This window comes from Vulpes lagopus, chromosome 10 (genome assembly GCF_018345385.1).
Source record: "Vulpes lagopus strain Blue_001 chromosome 10, ASM1834538v1, whole genome shotgun sequence".
In the NCBI taxonomy this organism is placed as follows: domain Eukaryota; kingdom Metazoa; phylum Chordata; class Mammalia; order Carnivora; family Canidae; genus Vulpes; species Vulpes lagopus.
Genome location: NC_054833.1, coordinates 1,502,368 through 1,516,713, shown reverse-complemented (window position 1 = coordinate 1,516,713; position 14,346 = coordinate 1,502,368).

The following is a 14,346-nucleotide window of genomic DNA, read 5'->3' as shown; positions in this document are numbered from 1 at the left end:
GAGAGGAAGTCTTGCACAACCTGCCAGACTAGCAAGGACTAGGCATCCAGAAACAGAAGTGTAGTGCTGAGGGAAGGCAAGAAATCCAAAGGGAGAAACCCTCTCTGAAACTCAAACAGAGATGGCTGAAGCTGAAGGTAGAGTAAAAACACCGAGAAAGCACTCCAAAAAAATTCAACCATACCCTACACCCAAAGTCCCACCAAAAGAATTTGAAGCCGGTTGTGCCCTGAAGGAAATCAGAGCAGTGATGGGAGACACAAGCAGATCTCAACTTCTGCTTAAATTGATATAGCCTCACACATTAATAGCCTAGTGAAAGGGACATATCCATCTGCAGCCTAAATACTATTTGCCTCACTGGCTACCGTCCTGACACTATGTCCGGCAGCTAATGAAAAATTATAAGACATTCATCAAAGCAAGAAGAAACTATGCATTGTCAAGAGAAAAAGCAATCAACAAAGTGAGACTCAGATATGTCCCACATAGTGGAACTGTCAGAAAGTGAATTTCAAATACCCATGATGATTATGTTAAAGGCACTAGTGGAAAAAGATGGAGCACATACATCAGCAGATGAGAAATTTCAGTAGATTGTTAGAAACTCAAAGTCAAATGGATATGCTAAATTAAAAAAAAAAGTACACATGGTAACAGAGATGTAGAATGCCTTTAATGACTTACCAGTAGACTCCATAGATCTGAGGGGAAATTGAAGGAGAGTCAATAGAATCTACCCAAACTGAAATACCAAGAAAAAAAATCATTGAAGAGTTATTGATTAATGTCAAGTGGTCTAATATATTTATAACTGAAATCCCAGAAAGCAAAGAAAGAGATAAAAGAACAGGAAAAACAATATTTGAAGAGATAATGACTGAGTACATTCCCCAAATAATGAAATACATCAAACCACAGCTCCAAGATCAGAGACCCTTAAGTATTTTATACAGGAGGGTTGTGTGTGTGTGAGGGGGACCCTATTTACCTCATATTCAAACTGCTGAAAACAAGTAGAAGAGAGAGAATAATGAAGGTAGTGAAAGAACAAAATATGTATTATATATAGTTGAAAAAAGTAAAAGTTATAGCAGATGTCTTGCCAGAAATTACGTTCACCAAAAGAGAGTGACACTTCCAAATGATGAGAGACCAAACATAATAATAATTTTTAAAGCCCCAAAATTGTTAACCCTGAATTCTTTACCAAACCAAAAATATTTTTCCAAAATGAAGAAGATATAGATATCTCCAGACAAAATCAGAAGACTGTATTACCAGCAGGTCTGTGCCACAGGAAATGTCAGAAGAAGGAATTCAAGAAGAAGGAACACGAGGCCAGAGAGTTACAAGGACTGAATATCCACAGAAATGGTTATAGTGCAGGTATATAGAAGGAATATTTTCCCCAATTTTAATTACTTTCAGTAAGATTGACTGCATAGTAAAAGTAATGACATGCTGTCCAGTATAAATGAAAGCAAATGTCTGATGACAATAACCCAAAACAGAGGAGCCTGTTATTAGCCTGCTAATAGCCTGCTATTGCAAGTTGCTCACACCACACAAGAAGCAGCACAATGTGATTTGAAAGTAGACCTGGACTAATTGGAGGTGTGTATCGGGAAACCAATCCAGATGGTTTTAAAAGACATGAAAAACGAGGCAATAGTGAAGATAAAATGAAACCATGTAAAATGCTTCATAAATTTCAAAGACAGGAAGAAAGATAAAGGAAAGGAACACCTAAAAACAAGCTAAAAAGACAGTGGACTTTTATTAATTTTTTATTCTTTTTAAATATTTTATTTATTTAGGAGAAAGAAATGAGTGAGAGAGAGACCAGGAGCAGGAGAAGCAGCAGACTTCTTCCCTGAGCAGGGAGCCCAGCCCAATAAAGATCTCCATCCCAGGAACTTGGGATCATGACCTGAGCCAAAAGCAGATGCTTAACCAACCATCCAGGCTTACCAATATGTCCGTGATGACATGACATGTAGATTACCTGAATGCACCAGTAATAGAGTTTGTCAAGTTGGACGATAAAAGCCCAGACCCAGCTGCAACGCTGGACCAAGTCCCAAGGGATCTTTAATCTCACATAATGCACACATCCTGGGAGTAGGGTTCTAACCTACGTGGGCACATGTCCATTGGACCTTAAGTCCAAGGTCTTAACCACTTGGCCATCCCGGTGGTACACTCAAATGTTCATGTCAAAATTACTGAATCAGAATTAATTAGCATTGCTAGTCCCTGGAAGGTTATGAATACACCAGGGAAATCTGTGACCAGGCTTTAATGTATAGAGAGGAAACAAGGCCTTAGAATGCTTTTTGAGGGAAAAAACAAAAAAAACAACTAACAAAACATTTATTTTCAACAAATATTCTAATCATCACTTTGTACATTACATTATGGTGGTGTTGAGGAAAGACTGAAGCATCCCTGATCTCGTGGACTTGCATTAAAATGAAAAATATTATGACAGAAAAGGCACAGCTACGGAATACTCACATTGTCAGGTTCAACTCACTTTGTCACCACTTTTATGCTCAAGAAAAGACCTTTGTTTTAGTGGACTTGTAAAGAAAACCAAAAAGGAAAGGGAGTAGCGTTAAGAGGTGGAGAGAATGCAGCCCCATGAACTATGTCTCATAGCTCTACAAAGGTGGTGTCTACAATTTTCATCACTCATCAGGGAACAGTTTTGCCTGCTGAATCTTAGCCCCATTCCAAACACATTGAATCTGATTGTCCAAGTGAGGGCTTCGAGTCTGGAACCAGAGAACAGTTAATATTGAGACAAACTACCCTTAAAGTAAGTTTAGAAAGCCCTACTGCACACATATAGAGTTTGGAATTTAATATGTGATGTTGATTTTAATAAGGAAGTATTGTAACCAAGGGTTCTAACTATCCACTAATGAAATCTCTTTCTTAAGTACCTACTATGTGCTAGGCACTGAGGTAGGTGCACACCATCTACTAAGTCAGTAAGACACTGCCAGACACTTCAGTCACTGGACTGTTTAAGAATTCATGAAAGCAGGTACCAGATGGGCTTTTGGGGGGTTGTATTGAAAGTCTGTGAGGGCTTCTGGACTCAGAGATGAAATTAATCCTGATGTGGACTTAGAAAAGAATCGATATATAAACATCATAAAACACCTATTGAGAGCCTCCAAAGTAAGTAAATAAATACCTCTCTGCCATTTTGATGACCTGGGGAATGACCTGCAATATGAGAAGATTGTGTCAGCTGTACCACACAAGCACAAAAGGTCCAAGGACCAGTCTCCTCAGACTCAAAACCATTGATGCAGAAGGAGCCCAGCCATTCCTGGCAATTCACAGAGCTAAGTGCAAAAACATGTCTTCTCTTGCCTGATAAAGATATGAGAAAGGAAAGTGTCATTCATTTCATTAGTCCATCCAGCTCAGAACTCTGTCTCTGGCTTTGCAGATATTCTGTGCTAGCGAGCAAAGGGATGGCCTGAGAGATTCTTGCCTTTACATATTGAGGGAAATCCAGGCTTGAGTCAGTGCCAAGTCAGGGCCTGGGTCAGAGTTGATTTGAAGGGAGGGAGCAGCAGGTAGAAAAAAGCATGTATCATAGAAAAGAGTTCCCATACATTGACATACAGGAGTGCTTATATGATTCTATCACTGTGATTCTTTTTATTGTCATTTTTTTTAAATTGACGTATAGTTGACATATAGCCCTATTTAGCTTCAGGTGTAAAATGTAATGATTCAATATCTGTATACATTGCAAAATGATCACCACAATAAGTCTAGTTACATCCATCACCATATGTAGTTAAATTTTTTTGTTGTGATGAGAACTTTTAAGACTGACTTTCTTAACAACTTTCAAAAATGCAGTACAGTACTAATAGCCATCGTCACCATGCTGTACCTTACAAACCCATGACTTACTTCTTTTGTAACTGGAAATTTGCACTTTTTGCACCCCTTCACCCATTTTGCCAAATCTTACCCCCCCTTCCCCCACACACACACTCCCATCACCTTCCACCTCTAGCCACTGCCAATCTATTCTCCTTATCTATGGTCTCAGGTTTTTTGTTTTGTTTGCTTGTTTGTTTCTTTGAAGATTTCAAATATAAGTGAGATCATATGGTATTTGTCTTTCTCTAATTTATTTCACTTAGCATAATTCCCTCAAAGTCCATTTGTGTTGTCACAAATGGCAAGATTTCATTTTTTCTTACAGCTGAATAATATTCCATTATGCATATATACCACGTTTTCTTTCTCCATTCACACATCGATGAGCACTTACACTGTTTCCATATCTTGGTTATTTGGGATCATTTGCTGCAATGAACATGGGATGCATGTATTTTTTCAAGTTAGTGTTTTCATTTTCTTCTGCTAAATATCCAGAGTAGAATTGATGGGCCATACATTATTTCTATTTTTAATTTTTTGAGGAAACCTCACACTGTTTTCCACAGTGGCTGCACCATTTTATGTTCCCACCAACAGTGGGACCCCAACAGGGTTCCCTTTTCTCCATATTCCTACAAACAGTTGTTATTTCTTATCTTTTTTATAATAACCATTCTGACAGGTGTGAGGTGATAGCTCACTGTGGTTTTGATTTGCATTTCCCTGATGATGAGTGATGCTGAGCATTGTTTCATGTGTCTGTGGGCCATCTGGATGTCGTCTTTGGAAAAATGTCTCTTCAGGTCCTCTGCCCATTTTGGTTTGTTATTGTTGTTATTGTTTTTGTTTGTTTGCTTGTTTTGAAATTAGTTGTGTGAATTCTTTATAATTTTTTGGATATCAACCCTCTATCAGATATATGGTCTGCAAATATTTTCTCTCACTCCAAAGGTTGCCTTTTATTTTGTTGATGGTTTCCTTTGCTGTGCAGAAGATTTTATTTGATATAGTCCTACTTGTTTATTTTTGCTTTTGTTGCCTCTATTACTGTGATTCTTCACACAAGGTAGAATTATCTATAGTTTATAAAACATACTTAACTAGGTATGTTAAGTATGTTTTAATACTTTAATAAATACTTAAATGTGAGAGGTAAAAATTAATGGAAATGTACGTAGAGAAATATCTTTGTGACCTAGATGTCAGAGAGGAGGTTAAAAAAATTCTAAAAGCACAAACAGTTGGTATAGTTTACTTCATCCAAATAAAAAATGTTCAATGAAGGCAACAATGGAAAAGTAAATGGACAGATGTGACTAAAATAGAAGATGTGTGGAACATTTTAAAATGACAGCTTAGTCTATATTATGTAGTAAAAAGCTATGAAAATCAGACACAAAATTCAACATAAGATAGGTAAAAAAAAATAGGAACAGGATGCTCGTCAAAGCCAGGATAAAGAAGAATCTGAAAAGATTAACAAAGATTTAAAATATTTAATATTAATACTGAATGAAAATGCAAAATAAAATGAGATGTTATTCTACCTCAAGTTTGAAGAGTTAGAAACCTGGATGTGACCATTATTGCAGGAATGGGGATATAATAATCCTCAGGTCCTGCTGATGGAATTTTATCCTGATGCAGCCATCCTGGAGAGCAGTCTATTAATTTTAACTCAAGATTTATCAGATTCAATGATCCTAGGCATTCTTCTCCCAGGTGTATAAAATCCTCACTCCTCATCACCCCCCCAAAAAATCTAAGAAAGGCACAGATTGAGTCACATGTGGATGTTAATAGCAGCATTGTTTTTGTTCCTTCAGAATCAGACTCTACCTTGACACCATCATTGGTAATAGGTAATAGATGGTAGGTAGTAGATAGGTAAGTATGGTAAATGTATAATAATGAATATTATGAAACTACAAGATGTAACAGAGTAGATTTTCATGTAATAACACTCGTGAACCTTAAAAAGAAAGGTTTTTAAAAACATACTTAATAAACTCTGTTTCCTTCATTACAGTAATCATCCTGCTCCCTGGTCTTCAAAATCTTACTGTTGCTCACCACTTCTCATCTCTTTGTCTTTGTGCATTTATGCCTTCAAACATCTGTAATGCCCTTTCTAGTTTCTCTAGTTTCTAGAGAAAGCAAATGTGTGCTTAATTTTCCATAATTATAATCAGGTCAATCTTTGAATATGATTTTTTATCACTATAAAACCCAAAGGATTCCTAAAATAGTGGGTGGTAATAGGCAACTACCATTTATATTGGGGTCAAAATACTGAAAAGGCTTAAGAAGAATTTTTTTTATGTCAGATTTCCTTGCTTTCTCATTTCACCACTGCCCATTTCAATCCAATGAGATTAAGCTAAAGAAATAAATGTCATTCAAGACATATCAGAAATTCATTTGCAAGCTGCTTGCTGTGTCTGATGACTCTTCCTAAATTCTGAAAAATTCTGACTCAACTACCACTATCCTTCCCCTTCTACTGTTCCAATTTCTCAGAATATAGAGCTAAGTGTCAGGACCCACATGAACTCCACTTGTAGGAAGCCACAAATGAGACTATCTTTTATTACTGAGCATCAATTTCTCCCCATGGTGGTCATCCCACAGTGCTCAGGTGCCATGGCCTCCTCTTTGTTAGATGAAGCTGCCTGCATTCCATATTTCCATAGCTTCCACCACAGTCCCCCAAATCAACTGTTAATTTTGTGTTCTGAGAATATTTGGCAATTATGGATACCCTAGTTTTGTTGAAAATGCTTTTAGATGGCTCCTTAGGGTAGCCAGCAAGAAAGGAGGGAGTGTAAATGTCAGCCAGACTCCAGAACCCTTTAGGCTACTGAAGCAGACATCATCCAGATGCCAAAGGTTGTAAAACAATATCTTGGTTTCTCTATTATGAAGTTAAAAAAAAAAAAAAAAACAGGCCAAAGAATCAGTGCTTGGTTTATTTCAGATTTGGGGAATAAGACTAGGGCTTCTGCATGTAACACACAAGAAGTAACCACTACACTAAGACACAGTGTTGGTGCCTGCGGTGGGAGACAGGCACTAATGTGAGAAATAGGAGGCTGACAAAAGATTGGCTCCAGGTAATAGGTCCAGGGACAGTCTAATCACAACTAGTTGAGGAGGGAATTTTAAGTGCTCAGGAAACTCAAAAGCATCTCATTTGGCATGCACCCAAAATGCCCTTTGGTTAGAATACACTAGGAAAAAGTTCAGGTTAGATATCTAAAACTCAGTTCTTGATTTTTTATTTGGTCCTGCTTATTCATTAATTAATTCATCCATCATCCATTCATTCATTCAAGGACTATTAATTCCTATTATATGCCAGGCACTGCTGAATAACTTCAAATAAAGTAAAATAGAAGGTACAAAATATCCTTTTTTCCTCAGGCAACTTGTGTTTTAATGACAAGCTGAATAAATATACTTTTCTTTAATGAAAACCATAACCATTCTTAGAAGTTTTTATCAACTTCCCTTCTTCAGGATTGGTAAAGTGTGGTCCCCTGGGTATTGTTCACAAGCTAAGTTGAGATAATTATGCATGAGGAAGCTGCTAATATATGCATGAAACTATAATAAAAATACAGTGTGACATATATACACATACATACACACACACACACACACACACACACACATTAGCTCGTTGGTGATTAGCCCATGAATAAATTTTTTCTGCCTTATTTTGAAACTTTCCCAAACTCATCCAGGCAATTTATTTCTTGTTGTACATCTTTGCATGAACACCATCCCTGTCTTTTGTTTTCAAACTTCAAAAAAGCATCTTATGTAGGAGTGTTAAAAGCAGATGTCTGAATGAATTTCAGTACCAAGATCCTGACAGCATTAGGAAAAACTCTCGTGGGTGTCCTGTCTGATGAGATTTCAATTCTCCAGGCCATTCCACTTCAGTTATTTTTTTAAGTTTTTTATTCATTTATGATAGTCACAGAGAGAGGGGCAGAGGGAAAAGCAGGCTCCATGCACCGGGAGCCCCACGTGGGATTCGATCCCGGGTCTCCAGGATCACGCCCTGGGCCAAAGGCAGGCGCCAAACCGCTGCGCCACTCAGGGATCCCACCATTCTTCTTCAAAAAGAAAGGAGACTGTGAGGCTGTTGATGCCCTTGGCAACAGAGAAGAACATTTGGTACCCTGCCTCTCCTAGGCAGCCAAAAGAAAGTGAGCCCAGCCTGTCCTGGAAAGGTGGCTTGTCAGGGATGCCCAGTCCTTCACAACGGCTAAGTGTAGGAATGCTGGCCATACTCACTTCACCTTTGGCCCACCATCATGTGGTCCAGACAAGTGTCCTGGGTTCACCAATTGACTCTGGCTCCTACAGAACAATTTCCTTGAGAGATGAAGGTCAGAACGTCTTACAAGATCAGTGACAGGAGCCTATGACAGATTAAGACATGTCCCAGGAGTTTGACTGCAATCCCCCCGCCCCCCCCCCCCAATGTCTGCAAAGTAATTGGGACTCTCGGGGTGACACTGGCCTGGCTATGAATTGTCTAGTTCAGATATTGTGGATTCTAAGAATCGGAGAGTGTGGAGAGGAAAGTAGTGCCTCCACGAATATAACCTCAAGGAAAGGATAAACTTAAGGTTCACTTTAATCTGAGAATGTGAGAACATTCTACCCAGCGGGTTTCCATAGTGTAGTGGTTGTCACGTTTGCCTAACATGTGAAAGGTCCCCGGTTCAAAGCCAGGTGGAAACAAGAGCCGTTTCTTTTTTTCCCATAAATTCTGTTTCATTCCAAATTTTCTACCTAAATCTGCCTACATTTCTACCAAGTCTCAAATGTTCGTGCTCCCTCTACAACCCAAAACTTTAAATCACAAGAACTATAGTATATAACAAGACCAGAGCTGCGACTCTTCCTCTCCCTCATCAACCATTGATCATGTTGCGTCTTCTCCCCTGGGTCAGAGAGGATTCTACACTAGGCCGCGGGGCTTTTCAGGCAGAGGCTGGTCCGCATCCTTGTGAGAGACACAGGAGAAGGAGTAGCCCTCAGACCGGAGTGGGGCCGGGGTCTACAAGGAGGGTCAAGAAGCCAAACTACAGCAGAGGGAGAGAGCCGAGTGGAGAGTAGTTCCTGGAGGAGGCAGAGGGGTGGCAGCAGGGAGTCACAAAGCAGGTCAAGTGCGACCTTGTTAGTGACTTGGAGGACTTTGGCCTTCACTGATAAAACAGGAAGACACTGGATTTTAAGCAGTGAAGGGAATCCGTATGACTTAAGTTTTTTTAGAAGGACCCCTCTGCCAGATCTGTGGAGAACATGCTGTATGGAGAAAGGAATGCAATAGAAGCAAGGAAATCTATGAATTGCCTTTCATGCTGCATATCAGAGATAACTGTCAGAATGCTGGCAGGTAAGTGGGTGAAAATTAATTACAGTCTAGATCTATTTTAAAGACAGAGCAAAAGAAATTCCTCAGAAAATGGATGTGAAGAGTGAAAAAAAGTGGAACCAGTGATGACTTTGAGGATTTTCTGCAGGAGAACTGGAAGGATGGAGTTGCCATCAAGTGAAATGGGTAAGACTGGATGGAATAGCATCATTAGGGGGAAAAAAATGGGAGTTCTGTTTTAGACATGGTAACAGGTAGATGCCAGACTTAGTAATCCCCTTGCTTGCCATGTCTTCATTCTCATTTAATAGACATTGCTCCCCCATCAGCCTGCAGTCATAGGTGTGCTATGTACTCTTTAAGGACGGCCATATTTTCTACCGAGCAATGCTGACATCCAACTTCCCGCCATATATGATTGGGCCAGAGCTCTCAAGAGCAGTCAGTCCATGGGCTGGCAAGGGACCTGTGAGGAGACTTATAGCCTGATCCTCACTAAAAATCTCTGCCCCAAGGTGATTCAAGTATTTAGATAGGTGGTTCAACTGGATTTTTTTTAGGGGGTAAACTGGAACTGGAAAAAGCAAAAATAATGAGACGGTAGACAGAAGAGATTCAAAGGGAAAATGACTTTGAAAGATTTACTGATTCACGTTAATCTCTAGTTGCCAGCATATAGGGCAATGAACTACTGTCCGTGAATGACATCAAGATGATTAATCTAGACACTCTATATAGATCTTGTTAAATTAAGAGACCCCTCTGACCGCAATATAGATGATCTTATCCCTAAAATCCTATTGGGTAATTCCATTCCACCTAGCTTCTAGGTGTTGAAAGGAGGGAAAGGAAATGAAAGGAGCTTACACCAAGTGGGTCCTCTTACGAACTTTTGGAAAAGGTAAATGTGTCCTTCCAGCTCTACTGACCCAACATCTCTGGAGGGCCAGACCTAAGGGATGTTTGCTCTATTTCCCACCCTCTTTTCAAACATGTGTCCTTTCTTTGAACAAAGAACTTAATCACTCATTCATTCAATAAATATTTGTTGGAATAACACCTATGAACAAAACAGAAATGTTTCATTTCTACTGGCTGGATTACAGAAAATTTTTTAAAGCAAAGTTACATATAAAATGCTGACATTGTTATAGTAAATGCTAAGGAGAAAAATTGAGAGAAGGAAATTAGGGGTGAATTTTTATTTTCAAATTCTAAATGGATTATTGGTAACACTTGAGCAAAAATCTGAAGGAAGAAAATAAATGAGCTATGGGGCTGTCTAGATAAAGTCATTCCAGACATAAGCTACTGTGCTCACAGGGACCCTGATGTGGAATTTACCTTGTGCATTAAAGGAATAGCAGGGAGGCTAATTCTACTGGAGTGTATTTTAATGTACACTTTGGTTATTTATTGCCTCCAATTTACTGCTTAACAAATCATCCTAATTCGGTAGCTTAGAACAATGAGAATCTATTTAGCTCACTAGTCTGTCATTAACTAACATAGGTTAGAATTGACCAGACTGTTTATCTCCCAGCTGGGTTGATTCACATGTCTGGTGAACAACAAAAATCCGCCAATATCCATACATCTCATATTCTCCAGCATGCTAAACCCAGGCAAGTTCTCAAAACAATGGCTCAGGGGAAAAACACAACCAGGAAAAAAATACTAAATAAACCCTTTCTGGAACTAATAAGCAATTATAGCAAGGTTGTAGGATACATAGCTAATATACAAAGGTCAATCTTTCCTTTCCAATCACCAGCAATAAAAACTTGGAATTTGAAATTAAAAACACAATGTGATTTATACTAGCACCCCCAAGATGAAATACTTAGGTATAAATCTAACAAAATTTATATAAAACCTATATGTGAGGAAAATTATGAAACTTTGATGAAAGAAATCAGAGAAGAACTGAATAGATATTCCATGTTCATGGATAGACTCAACATTGACAAAATATCAGTTCTTCCCAACTCAATCTATAGATTCAACACAACCCCAATTGAAACCCCAGCAAATTGTTTTGTGAATATTAACAAGCTTATCCTAAAGTTTATATGCAGAAGAAAAAGACCCAGAATTGTCAACACAATATTGAAAGAAAAGAATCAAGTTGGAGGACTGACACTACCTGACTTCAAGACTATGGTATACAATGGAATATCACACAATGGAATATCATACAGCACGAAAAAGAAATGAGCTACCAAGCCATATGGAGGAATCTTAAGTGAATATTACTAAGTGGCAGAAGCCAATCTGAAAAGGCTGCATCCTGTATGATTCAACTATATGGTACTTGGAAAAGGCAAAACTATAGAGACAGTTAAAAGATCAGAGGTTGTTAGGGATTAGGAGGGATAGAGGGATGAACAGGCAGCACATAGAGGATTTTTAGGGCAATGAAACTATTCTGTATGGTACGATAATGGTAGACATACAATATGTGTTTGGCAAAACATACAGAATTTACACTATGCAAACTATGAACTTTGGGTGATAATGATGTGTCAGTGTAGGTTCATCAGTTGTAACAAATGGACCATTCTGATGCAGGATATTGATAGTGGCGGAGGTTGTGTGTGTGGTGGGGTTGGGGGTATATAAGAACTTTCCACTCAATTTTGCTATGAACTTAAAACTGCTCTTAAAAATAAAGACTAAAAAACAAACAAACAAAAAACAGTAATCAAAGCAAGCAAGTGGAAAGAGCAAAGGGCATATTCAAGAATCTCCTGGTTAAGTTTGCTAACATCCTGTTGGCCTATGTAAGTCACAGTGTTCAGCCAAGAGAGAGGAAGAATGCAGAACACAGTCACATGAAAATACAACATGAATAAAGGGAAAGAAGATGAATTGAGGTTATTAGTGCAACACATCCACCACAGTAGTTAACTCTTTCTAGTTAATTTGATGCAAAAAGATCTAAATAAAAATTACTTTCTTATTATCTGGTTATGTGCTCCCTATATCCCAGTTTCTTATCCTAATTCCACCATCACCCATGCTATGATCATGACCCATCCCTGCCAGCTACACGGTACATCCCCCATCATGTCCCTAACTCCATCTCTGCTACTCATCTCATCACTGAACTAGAAGTTAAAAGTATCTAAGATGGATTGAGAGGCTCAGAGATAAACCATTTTTATTATATATTACTTGAATATTAAAATAAATAAATAGGAAAGGGCAGAGAGAGGGAGGGAGGAAGGGAGGAAGGGAGAAAGGAAGGAAGGAAGGAAGGAAGGAAGGAAGGAAGGAAGGAAGGAAGGAAGGGAGGGAGGGAGGGAGGGAGGAAGGAAGGAAAGATCTTTGCCTTTAGGTGGAAGTAAAATGGTGAGAACATAAACTAATCACAAACTTAGAAAACGACCAATTATTGTGTAGCCATACTAATAGTCACCAGAACCGATTTTAAGCCAATTCAATCTCAATAATAATTGTTTTCAAGTCAATGAATCACTGTCAACCCCTGCCTTCTGAAGGTCAGCCAGTCAGAGATGGATTCATTTCAATTAACAGCCCTTGCGTGCCAAACAACAGCAGTCTCTCCCAAACAATCATACTTCCATAGATCATGTCAACCCACTCTACCCCCTGCCCCCAAAACATCATCCCTCAGCTCTCTCAAAGGGCCAGTGAACTCTGGCTCCATATTTCAAGTATTGAGTGATGGTTTCCTTATCCTTTAAAAATGCCTGTTTATCAAATCTAAAACATCTACATTTTATTTATCTTTTTGCTGTGGTTATATATATATATTTCTTAAGATTTTATTTATTTATTCATGAGAGCACAGAGAGAATGAGAGGCAGAGACACAGGCAGAGGGAGAAGCAGGCTCCATGCAGGGAACCCAACGTGGGACTTGATCCCAGGTCTCCAGGATCATGCACTGGGCTAAAGATGGCACTAAACCCCTGAGCCACCCGGGCTGCCCATCGATTATATTTCTTAATTTATTTCTCATTTCTGATATTCATGTGAATCCTCTACAATAATGTGACCTTTACAACCATATTGTCTTGTCACAGTGACTTGGGCAGGCTTATATAGGTGTACTGATCAGAATTAGCAAATAAAATGCCAACATTTGGAAACACCCTCTGATGGAAAGTCTTCATATGCTGACTCCACAAATACTGACTGAATGCCTATCTTATGTTCAAAACTGTTGTTGGTCTTAGAGATCCAGAAGAAGAAAAATTGTCTTATAGAAAGAAATTCTGGTGGGAGCAAACTGATAACTTTTTAAAGGAGAAGTACATATTGTGATCGATTAGATTTTTTTAAAAAAATAAAATAAGAAATACCAACTTCAATGGTATTGAAAGGCAGTGGGGAGATGAGGAGACAATTGGGTACATGAAGCACCCAAGGGCGACATGGAGACTCGGCGGGCTGGGCCTTAGGAAACAGACAAGGACACGTGGCCTTCAGATGGCCAGCAGCCCACAGACTCAAGTCACCTCCAGTACCATCCCTACTTTGTACCCTTGTTTTCTTTTTTCTTTACTATGATTTCTACCTGAAGGCTTTACGCTACCTTTTCTCCAGTTATGCTTCTTTTTCTCCCCCTGTCCTGCCCCGCCTAGATAAAGTGCGTGTCACTGTAGACAACTGAGAAATAGTCAACATTTAATCTCATTTTATGTTGGAGACGCTATTTCCAATGTCTGAGGTTACAGCAGCAAAATTACTTTTTTAAAACACATTTTAAAACTAATAATACCTTTTTTGGCAATCAAACTCACAACAATCAGTGTTGGTAGAGTCACCTTCTACCCACCTGAACTAACCAGCCACATGGCCAGATCCCCTTTTTACATAAAAGAGTAAAAAGTTTGTTGGAATTCTTGTGTTTCTTTAAAGCTAAAGGAAATCCTTCTTCTTCAAAGGAGGCTTCTTTTTAAGAGTGGTGAGACTTGGGGGTCACAGGGTTGGGGGTGAGGCAGAAAGAGGAGGAACCGAGGAAGCAGGCAGGGTGAGACTCAGAGACAGAGGCTCAAGTAG